The sequence below is a fragment of the Dermacentor andersoni genome, chromosome 6 (assembly GCF_023375885.2).
Source record: "Dermacentor andersoni chromosome 6, qqDerAnde1_hic_scaffold, whole genome shotgun sequence".
Taxonomy (NCBI): Eukaryota; Metazoa; Arthropoda; class Arachnida; order Ixodida; family Ixodidae; genus Dermacentor; species Dermacentor andersoni.
In genome coordinates this window covers 126,407,772-126,421,112 of record NC_092819.1, presented here as the reverse complement: position 1 = coordinate 126,421,112, position 13,341 = coordinate 126,407,772, and positions in this window count along the sequence as shown.

The following is a 13,341-nucleotide window of genomic DNA, read 5'->3' as shown; positions in this document are numbered from 1 at the left end:
AGAGCCCCTTTTAAGGATGGCACCATGAAATGTAAGTGATTGGAGTGGTCTAAGTGGTCTAATGTTCAAGAAACGAGGCATTATGAATAAGCATTCACGTTCAAGTTCTTTTTCATGTATTGAGTTTCTGGTGATCTGCGCTGGCGCAGATACTTCTATAAATTCCTTTCTTCGCGTTCATTTTCACGGTGCTACAAAGAAACGCGTTATATTTTCGTAACTTATTTCATCAAAGTGGCTTGCTTCAACATTTCAGTCAGTACTGGACGATACTTCAGACGTCACTGTACCTGCAGCCATCAAACAGCAGGTGTTGTACGTCATACGTTGCACATCTTATCGGGCGGCCTGCTTTTCCGAGTGGCAGGTAAGAATCCCGAGCACGATATCAGGTACCTTGACACATTTTCACACTAGAGACACCTAACATATCGCCACGGTTGCACAAACATCAGCTGCCGCATTCCTTGTCAAGCATTTTGTGTCTCTAACAGACAATGATATTTTACACTCGCATGGCAACTCCATGTACTAGGCGTGCTTTTTAAATAAATAAGAATTGTTCTTTTTGTGCCAGTCCATTTGTGAAGAGGCTTTCTAATCTGACCACCCGTGACGCATAAAACACCGATGCCAATATTGATCAGCTCACTACACTGCAAGCAGAACGTGCAAAAGTAAGTGGGCCAAATAGACCGAATTTGAGTTAACCTGACTTGTACTGAACGCATAGAGTTTGCTTTGTTGCTTCTTATCTTAGGCTCGAAAGCAACATTTCTCAACTTGGTTAACTTTTGGAAACTTGACATAATAAGATGCTAAAAGCAGAATTGAAAAGAAGAGTCCATAGGTTGCCTCATATATATATAATGTAACGCTTTGGATGAGTACCTAGCACTTCCACTATCTGTAACCTGTTCTCGAGCTCAGCACAGGATTGATACAGGCTCTGCTCATCCGGTCCGGCAAAAGCCTCACCATGCGTCGTCATCGGAGCGGAAAGTTATTGCCGAACGAGTTCAGGATATGCTGCAGAAGGGCGTTATTGAAGAATTCTGCAGCCCTTGGGCAGCATCTGTCATTTTGGTTAATCAGAAAGACGGTTCTTGGAGGTTTTGCATTGATTATAAACGAATAAACAGCCTTACCAAAAATAATGTAGATCCATTGCCTCGGGTAGGCGATGTCATCGATTACCTGCATTCGGCTTCCTACTTTTCTTCACTAGATCTACGATCGGGGTATCGGCAGATCCCCGTGCGCCCTCCTGAGAAGAAGACATCATTCGTGACGCCCGATGGACTGTATCGATTTAATGTTATGCAATTTGGGCTTTGTAATGCTCCCGCTACTTTCGAAATATTTATGGACTCGATTCTTCGCGCTGTGAAATGGGAGGTACGTTCGTGCTATCTAGATGGTGTTGTCATTTTCGCACGCTTTTTCGAAGAGCATAACACCCGTTTAAGTCTCGTTTTAAACTGCGTCTAAAAGGCTGGCTTGGTTTTGAATTCAAAGAAGTTCCGATTGGCAAATGACAAGCACTAGTCCTTCGTCATCTGGTTGGCAAAGATGTTGTCAGGCCAGACCCCCGGAATATAGAAGCCGTCAGTGCCTTTAAGCCACCTCGGACACTAAAAGTACTCCGCAGCTTCTTGGGACTATGCTCCTGTATACTTTCGACGGTTCGTGCCCAGATTTGCAGACATTGCTTATCCATTGAAAAGTTTCTTGCGAAAAGACAGTCCATACGAGTGGACGCCTGAATGCGTCGCGGCATTCTCTCGACTCAAGTTTTTGCTGACATCAGAACCCATTCTTCGTCACGTCGATCCATCTGCTCCTACAAACGTGCACAGTGACGCCAGCGGAATCGGCATCGGAGAAGTGCTTGTGCAGTGCGACAATAATCAAGAGTATGTGGTTGCCTATGCGAGCCATTCTCTGTGCAAGGCAGAACGAAACTGCACTGTAACAGAGCAAGAATGCTTAGCGGCTGTATATTGCTGTTCAGAATTTTCGTTGCTACCTCTACGGGCGCCCATTCACCACTGCAACGGACCATCATTCCTTATGTTGCCCTGTTGCCCTCCGCGACGCATCCGTTCGTCTAGCACGCTGGGCTTTACGGCTCCAAAATTTAACTTCATTGCTTCGTACAAAAGTGGAAGACGTCTTGCTAACGCTGATCGCCTTTCTCGCCTTCCTCTGTCCACAACTGAGGATAAAGCGGAGTATCTCGACACCCTCTTTGTTGTTGTTTGTGACACGTGCCCTGCCGTCACCGTTTTCCAGTGGGAACAGCGCAATGACATGTTTGGACCGCCTGTTCGCCGATGTCTGCAGTCCCAAGAACAGTGGTCGTTTTATCTCCTTGAAGGACTGAAACACCAGTTGCGATAGCAAATTAGTACATAAATGCACGAAGTAAGGATAGCAGCTTTATCTGCCGTATAAATTTGTAAGCATTCGCGTACCAACTAAATTAAGAATGATAGAATATGGAAGCGTGACTCAACGAGCTCGCAGAAAGAACCACACACGCGGAGACAGCGCTGTCTTTGTGTGTCTGCTTCTTTCTATGTCCTTGTTCGATCGTGCTTACACATTCTATTATAGATTCAAACGACCAAGCCCGTCAACGTGTTTTAACCAGATTAACCAGCAGGGTGTCACGCGTGCACAAGTAAACAAAAACACATCTCGCTCGATGACAGCGGAAACTGTCTCTGAAATCGGTGGAGTTAGGAATTGCGGCAGCAGCCGTGAGCCCATTGACCTCCGTGCATCTGTCGCTTAAACGCGAGCGAAACATGGAAAGCACAACGCGCACGGAGCTAGCGGCACTACGCGCACTCTGCAAACGTCGCAGATCGCTTTGAAGATGAGGCGCACGCGAGCGCAGACTTTCGCCAAGTCGCAGATTGCTTTCAAGACACAGAGCGCCGGCAACGCGTCCCTATGGCGTCAGCCTAAGGCGTGTACTACGGCGTCCGCGATTCGCGTGGCCAACGCCGTAGTAAACGCCGCAATGTCTTCGCTCTGTACGGAGTTCCGAGCGCGGAGGACATCAAAACACATCAACCGCCTTAGAAGAACGCCCCTTCTTTGTCGCCTGACTCCCCTTGCCTCGCGCGCCACAGGAGAGAGCGACCATCCGGGCCGCGTTCCTCGCTCGCTCACTGTTAGGGTTGGCGTCTGGCACCACGAGAAGAACGGAATTTCATTCAACCATCATCGTCGAAATGAGGCGTGACTTCTCCTGCGATGGCTGGCGTCCTGCACCACGTAAGCAAAGAAATTTCAACTGACCACCTTTGTCGAAATGAGGCGTGACTTCTGCGATGGTTGGCGTCCCCCACAACGTGCAGAATGAACTTTCTCTCATCCGACCTTCTTCCACCAGGCCTCGTCGAAATGAAGCGTGACTTCCTAATTAACCATGACCATTTCGAGTGTCTGCCGGTCTGGCCGAAGCCCCACAGTGTACAGGCCTCTTTTGTGTGTGTGTGTGTGTGTGTGTGTGTGTGTGTGTGTGCGAGTTTAGAGAGACCCTTTCCTCGTACAAACTACAGGAGAACTTCCACGAACCCGCAACGCGCAGAAGAGATGGACAGACGTCTATAATTCCAGGAGGAGTGACGACCTCCTCCTTGCAGCAGACTCGGTATAACCAGAGGAGGAGAGGCCCTTTTTCTGTGCCGGTCACGTGACCTCGACGGAAGCAAGATCCCTCCCACGATTGTAGAGAGCCTATTTAAGGGGCTCCGAAATGTACTTTTGATCACTTCATGCCCTTCTCATTTTCTTTCACCAACGTTTGAATAAACCGTGCATGTTTCGCACTAGAAATCATCTCGCCCTTGCTTGGTCGCCATGGTCTAGCGGATGCCTGCAGCCCACCGACAACGCCACGCTACCCAATAAGTAACGTTGGTTGAGCTTCGATAGGCAGTCGTCTCTACTTCTCGGCAGCAGTACGATACGCTACCCTGGAGTGCGCAACAAACTGACTGGCAGCGATTGGGATACGGAACCCTGGAGACCCCAACTTGGACAACTACGAGATCGCAGCCTATTCGTCCTGGCGACAACGTTCGGAAGGAAGGTGTGTGGATTCATGATGGCATATGGTGAGTGCACGGCTTTTCTTCACTGAGATATCACTTGGCTTTTACGTATGTTTTGGAAAGTACAGTGCATTGATTTTTTTAATCGTTGACGGAAGTTTTGAGTACGTCAAGGTTGTTATAGAGTGAAGAGTTAGCAGCACTAAGGGCAGCCATGAACTTGAAAGCACTAAAGAAGCCTGAATTGTTTAGCTTGGCCAAAGAGTTGGGCCTCCAAATTGCCGAATCAGAGAGAAAGCCGGAGATGATTGAGGCGATCGAAGCGACCGGGGCAGAAGACGATGATCTGACGGAATGCCTAGAGACCATTGAGGAGATAGAGGAAGAGCGTAAGCGCCTAGAAAAAGAGGAAAATGCAGAGCGCGAGCGCGCCGCACGTGAGGCCAAAGAGGAGCGCGAGCGGGCAGCACGTGAGGCCAAAGAAGAGCGTGACCTCGAAATGAAGCGCCTAGAGATTGAGCTCCCGAAAGCTCAAAATACTGAAAGACCTAGCACAGAGGCAAGTGAAAGCGAGCGCAGAATGCCAGAATTCATGGCACCCTACGCAGTAGGAGGAGACTTGTTCTGGTAGTTTGAGCGCACGTGTGAGAAGGCAAAATTTGCGAGATACACGTGGCCGCAACGCTTGCTTACATTACTGCGACATGAGGTAGCAGATATCATCGCCCACATGGAGAAAGAAGAAGCAGAGGACTTCGATGAAGTTAAAGCGAATCTGCTTAAAAAGCACAGATTATCAGCGGAAGCATTCAGGCGAAAATTCAGGGAAATTGAGAAGGCCAAAAGCGAGTCATACTCAGATTTTGTATGCACCTTGGAGGTAAACCTGAACGAATGGCTCAGAGAAGAGGGTGCACTCGGCGACGCCGAAAAGACAATGCAGTGCGTTGCTTTAGGACAGTTCTACCGCCGGCTGCCAATAAACATCAAGAATTGGGTTCAGGTTAGACCAGGCGTTGACACTTTCACGAGGGCGGCAAGTCTCGCTGAGGAGTACGTAACTCGCCGTGCGGACGAAGGCAACGAAGCTCCTAAAGAGATGAATAAATACAGACCCGACAAGCCAAAGCGATGGTCAAAGTCTAGTATGTATAAAACAGTGGAAAGGTCACATTCGGTGAAATAAAGTGACAAGGAAAGCGAGAGAGAAAAGGAACCACCCGAACGGAGTGCAGAAAGGCGCAAGGAAAAAACTTTTGAGGCAAATAAACCAGTAGTTTGCTACATCTGCCAGCAAACTGGGCATATCTCCGTGGGGTGCGGAAATCCTAAACTAGTATTGATGTCACTAAGTAATAACGTCGAAAATCTGAACTTTCTAGAACCCTACACTCGAGACCTCGTGGTAACCGGCAAACCGTGTAGAGTGCTGCGCGACTCGGCAGCCACAATAGACGTAGTGCATACGTCGTACGTAGAGGAACGCCAATTCAAAGGCGAATGTGCTTGGATAAGGCAAGCCGTAGAGGCCTCCAGTGTTTGTCTCCCTGTGGCCAAGATTCGTATCGTAGGCCCTTTTGGATTACTGGACACTGAAGCCGCCGTCTCGGCACATCTCCCGCCGTAGTATCCGTATTTGTTTTCTAACAAATCAGAGGATTTGCTACGACGCAACGGAATCGGGTTTAGTGAGGGAACAGTGCAAGCCCTAACTTGTTCCAAGGCAAGGGAGCTCGCTGCCAAGGCAGTGTAAGAATGTCCAGTGGTGAAGGAAACAGGTTTGACAGAGGATTCGTCAACCAGCACCATACAGGACAGCCCTATAGGAGATAATGCAGAAAGTGCACCAGCCAAGGAAAAGGTCAGGAAAGCAGCAGAGCCTGAAATGTCTCGCGAGGCAGAATGCAGAAAGTTATTGAACGTAAGCGCTGCCACAATGATCGCTCAGCAGGAAATGCGTAAGCCGCAAAGCAATGCTGTGCATTACTATGACAGGACGGCTCGCACGCGACACCTTGAAGTTGGGGAAAAGGTATAGATCGTGAAACCGTCGTTGAAAAACAAATTAGAGGTTCAATGGGAAGGACCCGTTGAGATAATTTAGAAATTATCTGAAACAAATTACGTAATCACGGTACGGGGAAAACGAAGGACACCACAAGTGTACCATAGCAATCTACTTAAACCCTACCGGCAGAGGGAAGCCATTGTGAACATGTCCCTTAACCGACCTGAGTAAATGCCTGTCGACTTTGCAGAGTTAACGGCAGTGACGGAGGCAAAAGACATTCACGAAATCATTGACAAGTCAGTAGAACAGGCGGAGTTAAATCCCAATCAAAGAGCCGAACTGAGGGAACTCGTGTATGAATTTAAAGACGTATTTTCAGACACACCGGGAAGGACCACTGCGAGCGTTCACGATATCGAGTTAACCTCGTCGGACCCAGTTCGTTCGAAAGCTTATCGCGTTTCGCCTCGTCAACGTGAAGTCATGACCGCTGAAATAAACAAGATGTCAGAGCTAGGTGTAATCGAGCCAGGAGAGAGTGATTATACCTCGCCTCTTACCTTAGTTGATGTCCCAGGAAAGGAGCCGCGAGTATGTATCGACTACCGCAGGCTCGATTTAATCACGAAGGACCTAGACTTATTCAATACCTCATATCGAGGAAAGGCTTGAGAAAGTGAGCAGTGCTAATTTCATCTCTACGCTCGATTTAGTCAGAGGGTATTGGCAGGTTCCGTTGACCGAGAGGGCAAGCAGGCTTGCGGCGTTTATTTCGCCGATGGGAACCTTTCGTCCGAAAGCCCTGAGCTTTGAATTGAAGAATGCGCCGTATTGCTTCTCTAGCCTTATGGACCAGGTGCTACGAGGAATGGAGGGCTTTGCACTTCCGTATCTCGATGACATAGCAATCTTTTCTTCATCATGGGCCGACCATATGCAACACCTGCGAACCGTGCTGTGTCGTCTACGAGGGGCCAACTTAACTGTTAAGGCTCCTAAATGCCAATTGGATCGCGCAGAGATAGCTTGTCTAGGTCATGTAATAGGGCAAGGTCATCGTCGGCCTTCCGAGGTTAAACTGACCGCCATAGACAACTTCCCGCAACCACGCACCAAGCGGGACATAAGATCATTCCTTGGCTTGGCAGGTTATTACCAAAGATATATCCCGCGATATTCCGAGATTGCGATCCTTTAACGGATGCTCTTAGAAAAAGAGAACCACGAACGGTAAAGTCTGGTGACGCAAAAGAAAAGGCTTTTAGTATGCTGAAGAACGCACTAACCAGTCAGCCAGTACTGAACGCGCCCGGCTACCCTAAGCCATTCATTCTTCAGTGTGAGGCCAGCGGCAGGGGTATGAAGGTGGTGCTCTGTCAAACGAGAGATGACGAGAACGAACACCCCGTACTGTACGCCAGTAGAAAGCTTGCTGTTCGTGAGGAAGCATATAGTGCATCAGAAAAAGAATGCGCCTGCGTAGTCTGGGCGGTGCAGAAGCTAGCTTGCTATATTGCTGGTTCAAGATTCACCATAGAGACTGACCACTGTCCCCTCAAATGGCTGCAGTCCATGTCTACGAAAAACGGTCGTCTTTTGCGTTGGAGCTTGGCTCTTCAACAGCACAGCTTCGATATTCGCTACAAGAAGGGTAAGCTTAACGGCAATGCCGACGGTTTGAGTCGTTGCCCCTAGAGTAACGAAAGCCTCATGCTCACCCGGGTTTCTGTGGCATTTCTACGTTCGTTCATACGTTTTTTCCGAAGTGTCGCCGATTGTTAGCTGATTTTAATAACGACGTCTTAACGCTTTCAAGGAATGGTTGTTTTTAGTGTTCAGGGGGAGGGACACGCGTAAGGAATGGGAAAGCTGTACCGCGTTTTCTTTTTTTTTTTAAAGCCTGGTGTGTCTTGGAAGAGGGTGGCCTTGTGCTCGCTGCTTCCTGGTTGTGGGTCCAGCACTATTCTAGGGTAATTGCTTGCGCACGCAGGAGACGAAAAGTTGCGAGACCTGCTTCCAAGACCAATTAAACCTGACCGGACCAGGGAGAAAAGTCACAAGAGTGGCCACGGGGATTGATGACAACTCCCAGGAATCTACCAGCTACGAACTAAGGGTTCGTCACCTCTGAGGGGAATTCTGCTACTGAAACGCCGATCCCTCGCACAGCGGCTGCTGGCCCCTACGCGTCGGGATATTCCTCCCCCGCCGGAGATGCTCTTATGGGTTGGCGTCTGGCACCCTGTGCAGAAAGGAATTTCATACGACCATCTTCGTCGAAATGAGGCGTGACTTCTCCTGCGATGGTTGGCGTCCCGCACCACCTGCAGAAATAACTTTCTCTCACTCGCCCTTCTTCCAGCAGGCCTCTTCTAAATGAAGCGTGACTTCCTAATTCGCCATGACCATTTCGAGTGTCTGCTGGTCTGGCGGAAGCCCCGCAGTGTACAGGCCTCCTTTGTGTGTGTGTGTGTGTGTTTAGAGAGACCCTTTCCTCGAACAAACTACAGGAGAACTTCCACGAACACGCAACTCGCAGAAGAGACGGACAGGCGTCTACAATTCCAGGAGGCGGGACGACCTGCTCCTTGCAGCAGCCTCGGTATACGAGGCTTTCTGTGCCGGTCACGTGACGTCGACGAAAGCAAGATCCCTCCCACGATTGTAGAGAGCATATTTAAGGGGCTCCGAAATGTACTTTTGATCACTTCATGCTCTTCGAATTTTCTTTCACCAACTTTTGAATCAACCGTGCAGGTATCGCACTAGAAATCGTCTCGCCCTTGCTTGGTCGTCATGGTCTACCGGATGCCTGCAGCCCGCCGACAACGCCACGCTACCCAAGAAGTAACATCGGTCGAGCTTCGATAGGCAGGCGTCGCTACTTCTCGGCAGCAGTACGATACGCTACCCTAGAGTGCGCAACAACACGCGAGATTGAACCGCGTTGGTCGGCTCCCCCTCACAAGTTTTCACTCATACGGAACCTCATGGCGACCCCGACAGCAAAAATGCACCTGGAGCGCCCATCTAATTGCTACCGCAATAATTCCTCAGCAAGCGGCGGGCGGTATTTATTGGTTGTTCTCGAAAGCCTGCAATGTGACGTTCTCCGTGCCACGCATGATGGTCCGACGTAAGGCCATCTTGGATTCAATCGCACCTTACATCGAATGCAGGAGTTGTTTTACTGGACTAAGATGCGACATTCGATTAAACAATGCGTGTCGAGCTGCGACAAATGCCAGCGTCACAAGCGTCCTATAGGGGCTCTGCAAGGCCTTCTTCAACCTGCAGCAGCGCCCAGTACACCTTTCGAGCAAATTGGTATCGACCTGCTAGGAACATTTTCACGATCTTCGAACAATAATCTCTGGGTCATCGTCTGTGTCGACCACCTCACTAGATACGCGGAAACCGCTGCGAAATTTCCCTCCTCAGCCGCTTGCATCGCTGCCCTCTTGTTACTATATGCAATTCTTTGCCACGGTCCGCTTCGTGTATTCATCAGCGACCGTGGTCGCCAATTCATCGCCGACGCTGTAGAAGAATTGCTTAGGCTCTGCACTTCGCAGTTCCGCCACTCAACACCATATCATCCTCAGGCGAATGACCTTTTCTAACGTACCAACCGCACGCTGACCAACATACTGGCTATTAATGTATCATCCGATCACAAGAACTGGGATGACATCTTACCGTTTATCGCTTACGCCTACAAAACAGCGAAGCACGAAACCACGGTCTTCACACCTTTCTACCTATTCTACGCTCGGGCACCACGCAGCTCCCTCGATACCATTTTCCCTTTTACGCTCCATACAAGAGACTCAGTTGCCGAAATTTCCCGCCGTGCTGAAGATGCACGACAATTTGCTCCTCTGCGCACATTGGCATCACAAGATTGCTCCAAAGAGCGGTATGACCACCGTCATAACTCGGTTTCATTTGAAAAAGGTGACTTGGTGTAGCTCTGTGGACCCCTCAGCGCAGACGCGAGTTATGGCAAACGCTCTTGGCTCAGTGTACCAGTTCTTTCACAGTCATTGACCGTATTAGTGATTTAACGTATGTGCTCGCCCCTGACAGGTCACCAGGACGCCACTCTAGCGCTACTCAAGTTGCGCACGTTACGCGCCTCAAGCGATATCACACTATCACTCAGCTGTAACTCCCATGGTGGGCTTCGTCTGCGAAACGCAGAACGTAACGCCTTGGTTGAGGCGAAAGGAAGAGTAAGAAGACAACGTATCTTTTTGGTGAGGAGCGCAGAACGAAACCGCTGCTGGACTGTTTTCCCAGACTCATCCATTTCATCATCATCATCATCATCATCATCATCATCATCATCATCATCATCATCATCATCATCATCATCATCAGCCTGGTTACGCCCCCTGCAGGGGAAAAGCCTCTCCATCCTTCTCCAACTACCCCGGTGATGTACTAATTGTGGCCATGTTGTCCCTGCCAACATCCTTATCTCAACCGCCCACCTAACTTTCTGTCGCCCCTGCTACGCTTCCCTTCCTTTGGAATCCAGTCCATTAACCCTTAATGACCATCGGTTATCATCCCTCCTCATTAAATGTCCTGCCCACGCCTGTTTTTTTTTCTTGATTTACACTAAGATTTCATAAACTCGCTTTTGTTCCCTCACCCAATCTGCTCTTTTCTTATCCCTTAATGTTACACCCAACATTCTTCTTTCCATAGCTCATTGCGTCGTCCTGAATTTAAGTAGAAGCCTTTTCGTAAGCCTCCAGCTTTCTGCCTCGTATGTGAGTACTGGTAAGACGCAGCTGTTATACACTTTTTTTCTTGAGGGATTATGGCAACCTGCTGTTCATGATCTGAGACTGCCTGCCAAACGCACTCCAACCCATTCTTATTGTTCTGATTATTTCAGTTTCATGATCCGGATCCGCGGTCACTACCTGTCCTAAGTAGATGTATTCCCTCACCACTGCTAGTGCCTCGCTCCCTATAGTAAACTGCTATCGTAAACCCCCGATTGCTATGCCTGGTATACAATTTCAATACCAGATCACGAAATTTGGTTTTTTCCGTTCATTTTTCTTCCTGCGCCAGTTTTCTTGGCGTGGTGAAAACCTTCTTTCGTCTTTACATCTGAGACGGCAAGGTGACAGCAAGGAGCCGCCGTCACTGCTATCGGATAGCTACATCCATCGGACCATCCACGCGTTTTAGAAAGTTCATTGCGCTATTTTTACATCTACTAGAGAACACACCGAGAGTAACGCAGTAAGCTTAGCGTGCAAACCGTGCAATGAACGTGCTATACGGATGGTCCGACGGTACAATAGATGTAGTTGAAGAGCGGCCGTGAGGATGCGCGGCTTGCTGGGATTGGTGAGTGTCAGATTTAAATGGAGAAAAGGTTTCTGCCACGTCAAAAACAAGTGCCCCCCCATAAGAAAAGTCAGTAAGGTCAGACGTGCAATTGCACCCGCGACTGCAACGAGGTAATCAATGATGCTACCACAACGCCACCATTGCCGCTTGCGCAGCTGTTTCTCCAGATGATATAGCATTCGCTGCTTAAAAACTGTTCGGACTGCGTCCTCATTATTTTCGGTTATTCCGTCATTATTAAACCCGATTCTTGCGTACTTTACATACGTTCTGCTCCGAAATTTTACCTAATAGCGTACTTGGATCCTAGGGCCACATCGAAACCCCTGTTTAGTTAGAATGGCGAGCTCTAAGCCGTGCTAGCATTGATTGTCATAGAAATTAACTACGTCACGTATATTTTTCCTCTTAGTTGCGCAGGATCCACCAAGCGCATTTGATAACGGGAATGTATGCTTGTATGATGAATAGCTGTGTAAGTATTCTAACTTCAGTACTCTGGATGTTGCGAAGCTTTGCGGCACGCAGTTACGGAAGACCTTTTCTTCTCGCATTAAGGTTTACCGTAACCTTAAGACAAACTGGATTGTTCACGCATGCGTGCGACGTTGCCTTGGACACTGTTTATTTTTATATGCTGCCACTGTTCTTGCGGCCCATTAGTGAAATGCAATCTGTGCGATATCGCAAACACTTCACTTTTACAGGCTTACAAGCATGCATGCATCATCTCACTCTCTTCGGGAATCCCGACCTAAAAAGCACCATGACCTGTTTTTTTTTAATATTTATATTCATCGAGCCTCTAAAAACAGCCACAGGTAAAACATCTGATAAATTAGTTCACCTGTGTATCTGAAGAATATTCGAAAGTAACGTCATTCCTTCCGTAATAATTGTTACCTATTCGGTTGTTTCTGCAGGGCGTCTATGACAACCATTGCCGTATTTTAGCTCTCTGCAAACTTTCTTGCCCGTTAACGCGTTATAGCTCAGACACACACACAAAAAAAGAACTGGGCCCGTATTCACAAAACGTTCTTACGATAAGAGCGTTCGTGTCAGTCAATAGGGATGTAGGACATATTGTTAACGAAGGCGATCAGCCAATGGAAAGCAGCAGGTAAAAAGGAAAACCTTCGTGAATTCGGCCCCGTTTTTTTTTTTTTTTTTTTGCAGTTCGCAGATGCCAACACATGAAGCTTACATCAAAAAGGGAGGTAAAAACCGTATATCTTGTTTTTATGAAGAGGGCACGTCAGAACTTTGTTTCAAGCGAACCTCTTCGCTTTTTTATCACAATAAATGTCTTTGTCAGATAAACATCAGATATTTGAATAAATTGCAGAAATAAATGCTGGTCATCGCACCTAAAATATAATCTTTCTGTATTTAAATCAATTATTATGATGATGACACTGCCCATTGGAAGCTCTAGAAACACTTCGGTTGATGTCTATATTGAGAAAAGCATTGAAAGAGAGAGTGGCACGTTGAAGAGGAAGTAATAGGGGTCTCGTTGATCTGAATTTCCGGCTAAAGGCCAAACCATGGCCACTGGATGTATTAGCATTTTATCGGCGTTCGGAAACATTAATTCAATATATTTATTCTTAGAACTGTGCTTGATAAGGAAGTGTTTACTCTGTGCAGAAATCCCGCACTTCCGTGCAGACAACTGCAAAGTCATTTTTTTTTTCGTACTTAAAATTTGATATGGTGTGGTGAATGTTGCGTCATACAAGTTGCACTTCATCATGTTGTGAGCGCCTAGCACTATTGCTGATGTTATAGCAGAACTATGCTTCTATAAACACAGATAACAGTTTTATGGGACGGGCAGCAGTAACATGTGTAACTGTGTAACATGTGTAACTAACAAGT